Source organism: Cibotium barometz, chromosome 43 (assembly GCF_041138505.1).
Source record: "Cibotium barometz isolate CiBa-2024 chromosome 43, ASM4113850v1, whole genome shotgun sequence".
Lineage (NCBI taxonomy): Eukaryota > Viridiplantae > Streptophyta > Polypodiopsida > Cyatheales > Cibotiaceae > Cibotium > Cibotium barometz.
The window spans coordinates 29,416,976-29,429,566 of record NC_141088.1 but is presented as its reverse complement, the minus strand read 5'-3'; positions in this window follow the sequence as shown (position 1 = coordinate 29,429,566).

Here is a 12,591-nt window from a genome sequence, read left to right as displayed (position 1 = left end):
ACTACAGATCTAAATTTATGGCATAGTCCTCAGATAACCCATTACGTCAAAAGATAATCCCCATGCATGAAATTGACCTCAATCCTCCCTCAATCCTATTGTTAATTGTTTTAAGCTCGAGAGCATATTCTTCAATGGTCTCTATTTCTTCTAAGGACTTTACTATAATTTAAGTAGTAGAGCTGCACCAAAGTTTTTGCATTGAAGTTTTATATGTTCAGAACACATCCAAAAATGCAAACTCGAGAGCATCAAAAGTGGCAAAATGGGTAGCTTCATACAGTCTACCATACCAATCTACGGCTACATCTCAAAGGGTGGGAGGGAACTATGTCAACTTCACCCGATCTGTCATCATATGCTTGGCATGTCAACATAAGTATTAGGATCCTCTCTCTCTCTCTCTCTCTCTCTCTCTCTCTCTCTCTCACACACACACACACACACACACACACACACACACACACACACACACACACACACACACATACACACAAAACACACGCACACACACACGCACATGCACACACAACCACACAACCACACGTGCACACAAACACACACACGTGTGTGCATGCACATGTGCACATAAACACAAAGTTCTCATAACATTTTTTGATAAAATGTGTTCATATTCTGTAGATCCTACCTTATTATAAACATACAAAGCAATGGTTTGAGTAATTCTAGTTTAACTTATCTTTTGCTTATGTTAAGTGTAAATACATATGTTATTTATGCTAATATAAGTACCATGAAATGTTGAAGAAGAGACTAAGTTGTTGCACCTTGATTGCAATAATGTTTGAGAATGTTCATTCAATGCAAAATCATAAGAAGAGTGGACAAGCTTGAAGATGAGAATAATAAGCAAAAAGAACCTAGATTGCATGGCAAAAGTTTCTTGGAGAAGATAACAATAAGCAAGAACTTGAATGCATGGTAATGGTGGGTTTTAAAGGAAACAAGGCAACTTGAGAGTACATATTTGAATGTTTTCACGTCTTCTTGTGACTAAAATTTTATTTTAGATAGTCTATTGACAAGGAGTAGTACATAACAATAATTAAGAACACAAGTTGCATGAAAATAGTGAGAAAGTGAACAAAGGCAACTTGTAAAAGGACACATTTTCATGTATGTTATTGGAACTTAGAAGATGCTTGTAAACAAAATCCAATGCACATTTTTGGAGAAAATCTTTTATTGGCAATGCATCGGTGGTTGATATATGTCACAACCTTAAATATTAATGATATGATGCCATTTTAAAGAGGGAACATGTAAGACCTAAAAGGAGGGCCCTTTTATCTTGAGAAATGGATCCTGAAAATGCTCCCCCATTTCAAGACAAAATGCCTCTTGATCACATATCCTTTTTTAATAATGCATCCGCTAAGGTATGCTATAAAAAAACAACTTGTAAATGGTGCTTGAAGAGAACAAAAGAAAGATAGAGGATTCCCACTATGGATGGTTATTCTTGATTTTGACAATGCATACAACCGTATGGATGAAAGGGACAACACTATGCGTGTAAGGATCAAGGGGGAGTATTGCTTGATGTGTATGGGTCATACATGTTGCACCATGATATTTTTTAGCATGTACATTGTCATATGCATTGCTGCAACATGATATTGCTAAGCATGATACATGCCACACCTGGAGACAATAAATAGGGTATGATAGTCTCTCAAGGTCTCATAAGTTTATATAAAAGCTCATGAACTCTTACATGAGCTCATAATCTCATGTAAGAGCTCATAATCTTCTTAGATCCCTATTAAGATTATAAAGGCCACAAAATTTCCTTACATCCCATAAGACCTCCTAAGAGCTTATAGGAGCTACTACATGAACTTGCGATGTCTTGTAGTGGTAGGAAACTCTCTTAGGAGCTTATAAGAGCTCCTAAGACCTTATTAGAGCTACTATATGATCTTGTGATGTCTTGTAGTGTCAGGAAACTCTCTTGGAAATGGTAGTCCATAGAGTATTGCTTACTGTGAGCTAGTTGAAGGGGGAACTACCTCAGTAGAGGGAGATGTTTTGGACTTGAAAATCATGTCTTCCCTTTATGCTTATAGGAGGCTCCTCACCCCCTTGTCACCCATGATGGGTGTTAGAATGAGAGTTTTTGACACTCTTAGCCATGAGCTCAAGGGACATCTTCTTGCATACAACATAGAAAAGGTTTCATATAAGAAAGGGGATATGGCATGCCATGCATGCTTATGCATCATATTCAAGGATGTTCTAATGAATCAATGAAAATGAAGTTGAGCCTTACATCATTCTAATTTATGTTTCTTTAATTGCATTAATGACCAGTTAATAATAACTAGGGTGATGTGAAAGATGATGTAATGAGAGATCCAATGACAAGTAGAGGAGCTTGGTTGCATGGCTTATATTAGAACTCTTCTCGAGCTAGTTTTGTTGCCAATGACTAGCATATTCCTAAGCTAGCTATTTCATGTGATAATGCATTTACTAGTTACTACAGGTTGACCTAGGCATTAATGCTATTTCCTAGCCAGGGCGAGGGTCGTGCTACCTACTAAAGTGCATTGAGAAGCAGCTAACCTATATAGAAAGTAAGCCACACCACACCATTGTGCAGTGAAGTAGGCAAACACGATCATAATCATTATAGAACATCACCATATGAGACATAGATTCATGCACGTGTGTGTAGTAACTCACATACATATATATACATATGTGTGTGTGAATGCGTATGTGTGTAGTAACTCGAGAGGGGGCTAGGTTGGTTGTGTTGACCATTCTTGGGTATCTAGAGTAGTGTTCTAAAAAAAGTAGTATTTTCTCAAAAGTGGAAAACCTTATTTAAAAATTGTAAAATTATTTATAAAGGAAAACCTTATTTTCTCAAAAGTGGAAAACCTTATTTAAAAATTGTAAAATTATTTATAAAGAAAAACCTTATTTTCTCAAAAGTGGAAAGCCTTATTTAAAAATTGTAAAATTATTTATAAAGGAAAACCTTCAAATGTGGAAGTTTTTGTTCTATAACTTCTCAAAAACCAGAGGTATTTGTACCTTCAAGTTTTAAATTTGAAGGTATTTTTCAAAATGTGCAGGTGCAAATTTGCCATTGCTTCACTTGGTTTAGATAAGGAACACCTCGTAGCATGATCATCTTCTAGCATGTTGTCATCTAAACGTATTGCTTCTTTACAACATTGATCGAATGTTTTCGGATTGGATACAATGATCAAGTTGTGTCAAATGTTATTCTTCAAGCCCATCATGAAACATCTCTTCAATTGAACATCGTTTAATTTTTCCCATGACTCACAACGTGAGTCCAAGAGTTTTATCCTAAGGACAAAATCTCTAATGGATTCATTTGGTTGACGCTCAATTGAATAGAGTTTTGTTACGGCACTCCACTGATCACCTTGTCTGGAAAAGCCATGTATAAAGGCTGATTTCAAGGTTTCGAAGTTGGTCTTGATCGACAGCATCAATGCGATGAGCCATCGACTATCTTTTCCCTCTAAGAATAAGTTCAATGCATGTACTTTAGTGGGGCAATTGGGATTTCCAAAGCCTTCACATCTCTGTTCAAACATTTGAATAAATTGAATAGGGTCTGTTGTTCCATCGTATTTGCCTATAATTTTAGAAATTTGTACGGCGGTATATTTTTGTATTATGAATCACTAAGGCCGTATGTGAGTGCCCTTGTTGGAAGAGACTCACTGAGTCCTTGGGCCACCCCCCTTCCTAGACTAGTTAGTATGTCCAGGGTGTGGGCATCTAGGAAAGGGTTGGTACTTAAAGGATTTGTGGGAATGTTAGTTAAGGGACCAAAGCCCGGTGGGATCGAAGTGATAGGGGGTGTAAAACCTAATGACACGCTTGTTATAGGCATGGCCAATGGTATTAGGAGGTGAATTTGTGGCATAGATCTCAATGGCTCGAAGATGTCAGCCATTGGGTTCAGTCCTTGTGTGATCCCTGGCAATCCCTCTATCGTGGCCATGTCAGAGTGCCTAAATGCTCCTTAATGAGCAAACACAGTTTTTTTTTTGGCTTTTTATGTTCTCCCAAACACATTTTTTTTGTGCTTTTTACAGCCTCAAGAGGCTTGGCGTACTCTTTGTTGGATCAAACGGGTGTTCGTTTGCCCTAATTAGCTTAGACGCTATACGCATGTGAATGACCTCTTAGAGATAATTTTTTGGAAAAAGCGTATGTTAAAAACTTCCTAGATGGAAGAGGAGGTTCTAAAACCTATTTTCCATCACTGTCTCAAGACGAAAATAAAATTTCGAGAAATTTTTTCCTGTTTTGCAGTACGTTTTTGAGGATGTTCCCCAAAAGGAATTTGTACGAGGGAGTTGTAGTATTTTTGGAGTACTACAACTTTATTTCCCTGAGTCGTTCGTGATTTTGTTGTTTAGACCTTCAAAAAGTAGCCCAAATATGGCTCATCGTCGTTTTTGTGTTGTTTTTGTGATTTTTTTGTGGTTTTGGGCTATTTTTTACCTCGATTTTTTGGGTCAAATTTTGAGACTGCTGGTTGGAGGCCAAAATGGTCAATTTTGACTTTGGATGGCAAAAGTCGAAGAGCTCGATGTTAGCTTTTCGATGAGACCTAGAGAGCCTTCATCGAATATACAGTTTAGGAGACCTGGGCCTCCAAGTAAGGGTGTTTTTTTTTTGTCGAACGGACCTCTTTTCACACGTCGACGGACTTTACGAGTTTTATAAATTTTGGTTTTTTTTTGGGCGTGAACTCTAACTCCGTCAAATTGCATAAAAATGGTTAACGCCGTGAACCAGACTTCATGAAATATTAAATTCATTTTTTTTGGCGCACAGTTCCCAAAAACGGTTCATTTTTATTTTTTATTTTTTTGGTGCACGATTCCCGAAAACGTGAACGTTTTGGGCATGGAAAAATGGTTTACGCCGCGTGACTTTTTTTTTGGGAGTCTAGTGAGAAATACAAATTTTCCTTTTTAGGGGGGAATATTTTTTGAATTTAAAATGAAAGGGATATGGGCATTTTTCCAAAAAGGTAAGTGGGAATCAAAAAAGTCAACCTTTTAATGACACCCCTTACACCCTTCATAAATGACCCCCAAAATGGACAAATTGATAACTCATTGAATGACACCCCTTACACCCTTCATAAATGACCCCCAAAATGGACAAATTGACAACTCATGAGCATCTACTCATTGAATTCTCATTAGCCTTAATGAGTTATGTAAAAAAAGATTAAGATTTAATCCAAGATTAATCTTTTTCTCTTTTACACTAATCAAGGGCTCTAATTAACTACTAATCCCTAATTAATTCACACAATTGAGCACATCATTGGATAGAGCAAAGGAATGCTAATCTTTGTGCATCAACAAATGTGTAAATTAATCTAAAATAGGAAATTAATTAGACTCTTAATTATGGTCTTCTCTTTTAAGGCAAAATTAAGCAAAGAGAGTCAAATTTCTCCAATTGATGAAAAAATTGATGTGATTAGGTAATTTGATGCATCTAGATGCTCTCAAAACACTCAAAAATACCAATTTCAACTACTCATATGATCAATTTAGACCCCAATTAACACATTTTCTAAATTTTTTACCTCGAGCAAGATTAATCACCCTTAATGACAAGAACCAGTCCATTAAGAGAAATTAGTCAAATTCAAGGATTTTTTGATGGTTTTAAGAAATTTTTTGAAAGATTAAGCTACTCCTAATGCTTGCTAACACTCTAATCGAAATAATTTCAAGAACAAATACACAATTAATCTAAAATTAATGATCTTAGTTCTATGTTTAACACTAAAGAGAGCTAACATTCACTAAAAATTGCATTCTATTATATTGTTTGATGCAATGCATGCAAACTAAGCCTAATCAAACTATGTGCAAGCCCTAAGAACATGGAAAACCACAGAAATAACAAATTAATCTAAAAAATAAGTAAAAAGCATTCTTTTCAAAAACCAAAAAGAGAGCTATTCTACACCAAATCTCACACAAATCACCATCAAATCCACATCTTTTTCATAGAAAACCATTAATCAAGATAATGGGCAATGGGTTATGTGTAGATTAGATGCAAAACGATGGAAAAGCCAAGGGATGGCTCCTCGTCTCAACGGCGCCAAAAAGGTTATGGCTCACCCTAACCCATCCAAAAAGAGATTACCTGGTGAACCGCAACTATCATGAGGATCTTTCCAATGTCAGAGCTCGTAACCCTTGAGGTCTCCAAGCTCTACAACTCCTTGAGAAGCAATTCCACCGTGCCTCCCCTCCTGCGAGTGTTGTCACACCGTCGCGTTGCACTACGGGTCCTCGTCCCTCCTCTCACCTTACTTCACTCACACACACTCACTAGCATGCATTAGGGAGAGAGATTAGTAAGAGGATTAGCAAGAGCAAGACTCAATTGCACAATAGGAGAGTCTCTTGTATTATGAGAGATATTCACTTATATACATGGCCATAAGTGTTCACACTCACTTAAACTATGGCCGGTCGGGCGCTTTAGGCTCATAAGAGGCCTAATGTAATTACAATGTCTACTCTCATAATATATCCATGAAGTACATCAGTTAGGACTTCATGCTTGCTTGCTCTACCACATGCTCTTGAAGCAAGAATCGCCATAAATATCCCGTCACACCATTACGGGCGCCTGTCCAAGTTGTAGCTTTGGACACTATTGCTTTATATCTCGAATCTATATTGACCCTTTGGTGTATCTACTGTGACTCCTTGATGTAAGATAATGGCGGTAGCTCTTGTTAATCCTAGAATTGGATTAACATATGCATAGAGTCTTATATAGAGCCTACATTTAATAGAGTCTTATATAGAGCCTACATTTAATAGAGTCCATGCATAAGACTATGCATAATAGTAGTCGAAATATCGGTCGAGATAGTCATCGAAAACACCATCGAAAAATGCGTGGTAAAATTACTTTTTGACTCTTGTTTCGGTGCTTATTTCGACACTTTTTTTGATGGGTATTTCGACGTTTAGGGGATTTTAAGCTTAGTTCTAAAGCATCAAAAAAAGCGTTGATAATGGCCCCGCCTCTTGTAGTGTTTTTCCATTTTATAACAACAAAAAGCTAATATATAAAAGAAAAATAATACACATTTTATTAAAAATTATTACCTGCTCACAATGTTGTGATAGTACAAATGTATCACAACTATCTATCCACAACTCTCCCACAACTTTAGTGAGTCGATAGCAAAGAATTCACTTTGATCTCTTCTGGCTATTGCATTTGGACCATTCTAGACCACTTTGAGCCATTTCAAGAATGAATATGTCAAATTGCCTAAAATTTACATTTATTATATCTTGTTTTATTTAGCAATAATAAGGATTGGAGGTGAGAAGATTTGTATCATCGCTCGATTGTCTTGGAGAAAGTTAGCCACTACTACATAATCAATCGTGGCAGGATCTTATAATTTACTAACACCACTAGCCATGTACTTCATGATGTGGAAGGCAAACCACAAATGAATTAACGCCATCCATTGCTAGAGCAAGATGTGTGCATCAAGGCTCCTCTCCTTGATGTCTCTCCATGTAGCGTAATTAGCAAGAACTCTCAAGATACTATTTATGGATTGATTTTCCAACATGCCATGTCATTAGCTCTGCTATGGATTTGTACTTAAACATGTGTTTTATCCTTGGGATTATTAGATAATACCTTAATAAAAGCTAAGGAATAGCTCCACCTTGATAATCTTGCCTACATTTGTGAGCATCACCTTTTGGACATGTGGGCAATTCTATTCCTCTCATTGAAACAACACACAATCATTTGGGCACACGTATACTATTGTAATCCAAGCCCAAAGAATTTAACATCTTCTTTGCCTCATTTTGTATCTTAGTCATAGAGGTCTCTTCATGCAATATTGTAAATTTCAACAACGTCCTGAATAATGAAGAGACACCTTGTGTTTGACCAACCATAAACAGATTGTAAATTAAGCAAGGAAAGACAAGCTCACGACTAGGATTTCCTTGATCCAACATACAAAGGGATTCATGCTAAATTTTGTACCCTAGCTTATTCTAGCAAAGTGTCTTGTCCATCTTGAAGTTCTTTATCTCTCCAAATAAAGCATCAATCATGTTTTATATCCCTTATTTTGTATATGTGGCTCCGTATCCTTCCCTATATATGTATGTGTGTCTTGAACCAGATACTCTTCTCTTGGTTCTTCTATAGGTGTAAATTGAATTGCATCTCTCATTGTTTCTCACCTCTAGTGCCTTCGTTATACTGCCAGATCTGGTTACACTCACATGTAATTTGTATTGTCCACATCCTAAGTAGACACAATGATTGAGAGAGTAAGCAAGGTTGAGAGAGAGAGAGAGAGAGAGAGAGAGAGAGAGAGAGAAGAGATTGATGGGTGGAAAATAAGATACATGATATATATATATATATATATATATGTATATATGTGTATATATATATATATATATGTATATATATATGTATATATATATATATATGTATATATATATGTATATATATATATATATGTATATATATATGTATATATATATATATATATACATTTTGTTAGTCGATCAATAGCAACAATTAATTTTTAGTATTAGATGCAAAAGGCGGTCTCTTATCTATAGATAACTTGATTGCTTAAATGCATGCAATGTAGTGTAAAACCTAATAGAAAAAACCTATAAAACTCAAAAAAAAAAAAAACAAAACTCCTTACCTACTTGCAAGTGAGAGGATGAGGGAGAGAATGAAAGAAAAGGAAAGAAGATCTATAGGGTTTAGGGTTGAGAGGACTTGCATGGAAGAAGAGGGAGAAGAGGAACCTTTCAAAAACAAAATATTAAAAAGGGAAAAAAGAGGAGAGTTGTTCTCAGGTTTAAGTTTTTCTGCTATCAATATAAGCATTGATATATATTTTATCTAGATTCAGTTTATTCATCAGTAAAATCATTGATATATGTGTCGGTAAAAGCATCAAACCCCGACACACATATCGACTCTTTTATTGATACCCTTACACACATATCGACCCTTTTATTGATACCCTTACACACATATCGACCCTTTTATTGATACCCTGACATTTCTTCAGATACTATCTTTCTTATCATGGTTAGTTTTGTTGCACCCTTGGGTGCTTGAGAGTTTATTATTTTAGGCTTGGGAGCATGTAGAAGCATGCATGCTCTCGTAGCTATGTTCTTTGGTTCCAACATGCATAAGCTAATGTTTTCTTATATATTTTGGTTTTTTGTTTCTAGGTTATCTTTGTTGAAGCTTAGAAGCAAGAAAGCTCTCCACACGTAAGCCTTAAGCACACAATATTTTCTTGTGGCATACCCTCGAGTGCTATGGGAGCATTTGTTCTACTTGTTTTATGCATTATTGGCTTTAGTCGGGTTATTTCGAGGCGTATTTCGACTATCATTTAGATGCTGTTTTCGACGGATGCAGGAAACTTTCGACGCTGTTTTCGACGGAAACATGAAACTTTTGACGCTATTTTCGGCAGATGCAAGAAACTTTTGATGCTTATTTCGATGCGTGTAGGTATTAAATTTTTTTTGGCATAATGGTGCATCCAGCTGCAGTCTTGTAGCTAGATGCACCATTATGCCAAATTTAGTGGAAGACCTGACAGATCATAAATGGTTGTTTGTGATCCAAATAAATCCACGTGGAAAACAAATATTTGAAGAGGCACTGTTTGCTAGATGCTGAGGAGCTCCCCCCAGATCATGTGATGGTTGAGCATACACCACTAGCACCTATTGAACAACAAGAAGAACAAGAAGAAGACATACTAGTTGAGGAAGTAGGTGAGGCTCACATGGGATTAGGATCAGATGAAGGTGTACTCATTGAGAAAATGCATCTTGAACGAGAAACAGACACTAGAGATAATCCAGAAGAAGAAGAGATTCAAGATGAGTATGATCATGATGCATCGACAGCTCTCATGTTGCTAGAGCTAGAAGAGGATAACGACATGGATGAATTACCTTCTACTACTACAAGATAATTGGTTCCACCAATTGACATTAATGATGGAGTATTTCTAGAAATAGATTTATTTGGAGCCATGGATCTCGCTGAGGATGAGCAAGTTGATGATGAACTTTAATTTCATTGTAAAAGAGCACTTTCTTAATTGCACCTTAGTGATGAGGAGGAGGAGCTAGCATTTTTTCTCCTTCAAAGAGCATGATGGAAGTTATACCCTCCTCTCTCCCTCGGCTCCCCTCCCCCTCTCTCTCTTTATCTATCTCTCTCTCTCTCTCTCTCTCTCATAGACACATATGCTTGTAAAGAGGTAGAAAGAGAAGGCTAAAACACACCCTAGGATGGGAACTAGCAAATATTATATATAAATTCATTTTTTTAAAAAAGAAAAAATTTTGACTGTTATTTCAACGCTTATTTTGACGACTTTTTCCACGCATATTTCGACTGTTATTTTGATGCATTTAAATTCCACGCATATTTCGACGCCTATTTCGATGCACATATCGATGATGACGCAACTTATAGAGCAAGTAATCTTCCAACCAACTTCATCAAAATCAAAATGGTAGTATGTAATACAAGTTGCACCTCGAAGCAAACACATATTTGAAGATAAAGATGTTGAGAGAGAAATGGAAGAAGGTGGTAATGTCCCTAATGATTTGGAGGGTAATTAAAGAGATTCTCATAATTTAAACATTAGGGGAATTTTGGACTCAACTTTGGGCCCTCTAAGAAGTGCCAACTAAGATTAGAGAGAGAAAATCCAAAAAGCCTAAAAAATAAGGTGAAATTGATTTTGGCGTATTTTCTCTTGGCATTTTCTTGAGATATAGAAGATATATTTCTATTCTTAAATGTACATAAAAATGATAGAATATTGCCAGTTCTCGAAGTCTTCAATCTGTTCATGTACTATATGTACTACGTGAACAATGAATTGGCCAATTCTCCAAGTTTAATGGCTTATATCTCAAAATCTCTATGTACAAGCCGAAATAGAATATTTCTTGAAATTTGAACCAAAGATCATCCAAAAATAGTTCGAGTTCCCTACCTGCAAGAAATTTCATCTCAAATTTTGAAGGTTTTCAACTTCCCACCCTACAAGAAACTTTACCTCAAATTTTGAAGTTATAACTTCTTACATATCAAAGTTTGCAGGTATTGGTACCTTTAAAATCAAGGTTTTTCTTGCAAATTAGTTGGACTCTTTACTTCTTTTTCTTATTTTGGCACCTTTCTCTTTCCATTCAGATTTTTCTACTAATCAAGAGCAAGGAGGAACATAGAGAGAATCAAGAGGATGGCAGAGGGATCAAGAGCAAGGAGGAATACAGAGAAAAGAGACATTTACAACCTGCACATCGAGCTTGAACATGAATATGAACCTCTAAGTAAGAGAAATAAATCTGATACTACTTTGTGTACTGCATTTAAAGAAATGTTGAGGATGCAAGGGAAGAAAAACATAGATTTATGGACTGATGGGAGGTTATATCCAAAAGACCCTTTTAGAAACTCCACCTCCCATTTAGGAATGCGACGTCTCTGCTTAACTTTATTGGAGATGGCTATAATGGGCTCCTAGGATATACACATCATTTGGAAGCAACAAGCAATGTTCTTAAATTAGAAAGAGATTTGTTTGAGAAGGAGAACATTCATTTGAAGAAAACCATGGAGCATTGTGTGCAGAAGTTATTAAGCAATAAGGAAACCATTTCAGGGCAGCTTGAAAAACAAATGTGTGAATTAAGACATCATTAAGACATAAGCAAACCTCATTAGGTCTCCGTAAAACGATAAAAAAAACTTAGGGATATTGAGCAAATGAAGCTAGGAGGTAGTGGCATCAAGAAGAGTATACATGCAATCAAGTAAGCTCCTTTCTATTAACTGGTTTATTGTTTCTATTGTGATATTTTATGAATAGCAATCATTATTGTATATGTTCATGTATATCAATTTTTACATTTCAATAAGATATTAGATCATTATTGCACCCTGATAAAGAATCAACGCAAGAACCTTTTGGCGCACATTTAAGTCTTCTTTTAGATCGCTAGTATGTAGAAGAATTGATGAACGAGAAGAAATATAAGAAGGTCTCAGAAAAGCAAATAGATGACTTTTTCAAAGATAATCAACTCAATCCACAGGACATCCAGGCAATACTTGATGAGGCTAGTATATCACACAGAGAGGGTACTCAGCCATTAATAAGACTTTTTGTATATCACACAGAGAGGGTACTCAGCCATTTATAAGACTTTTTGTAGGAAAAGATGAAGGATTCTAGTATGAAAGGATCATTATTGCCATATCCTTCTTTGGTGAAAAAAATGCGTAAACAAGTAAAAGAGGTACTGCAAGCACTAGGAACCCTATTTCATATTGAAGACACCTATGCTGCACCAACAGGAGATGTGGTCTACAATAGATACAATAATATTTTCTATGACTCGGAGGCCTTATAATCATATGCTGTTCAGTTGTTTGAAGTTACTCCTGAAGAATGTGATG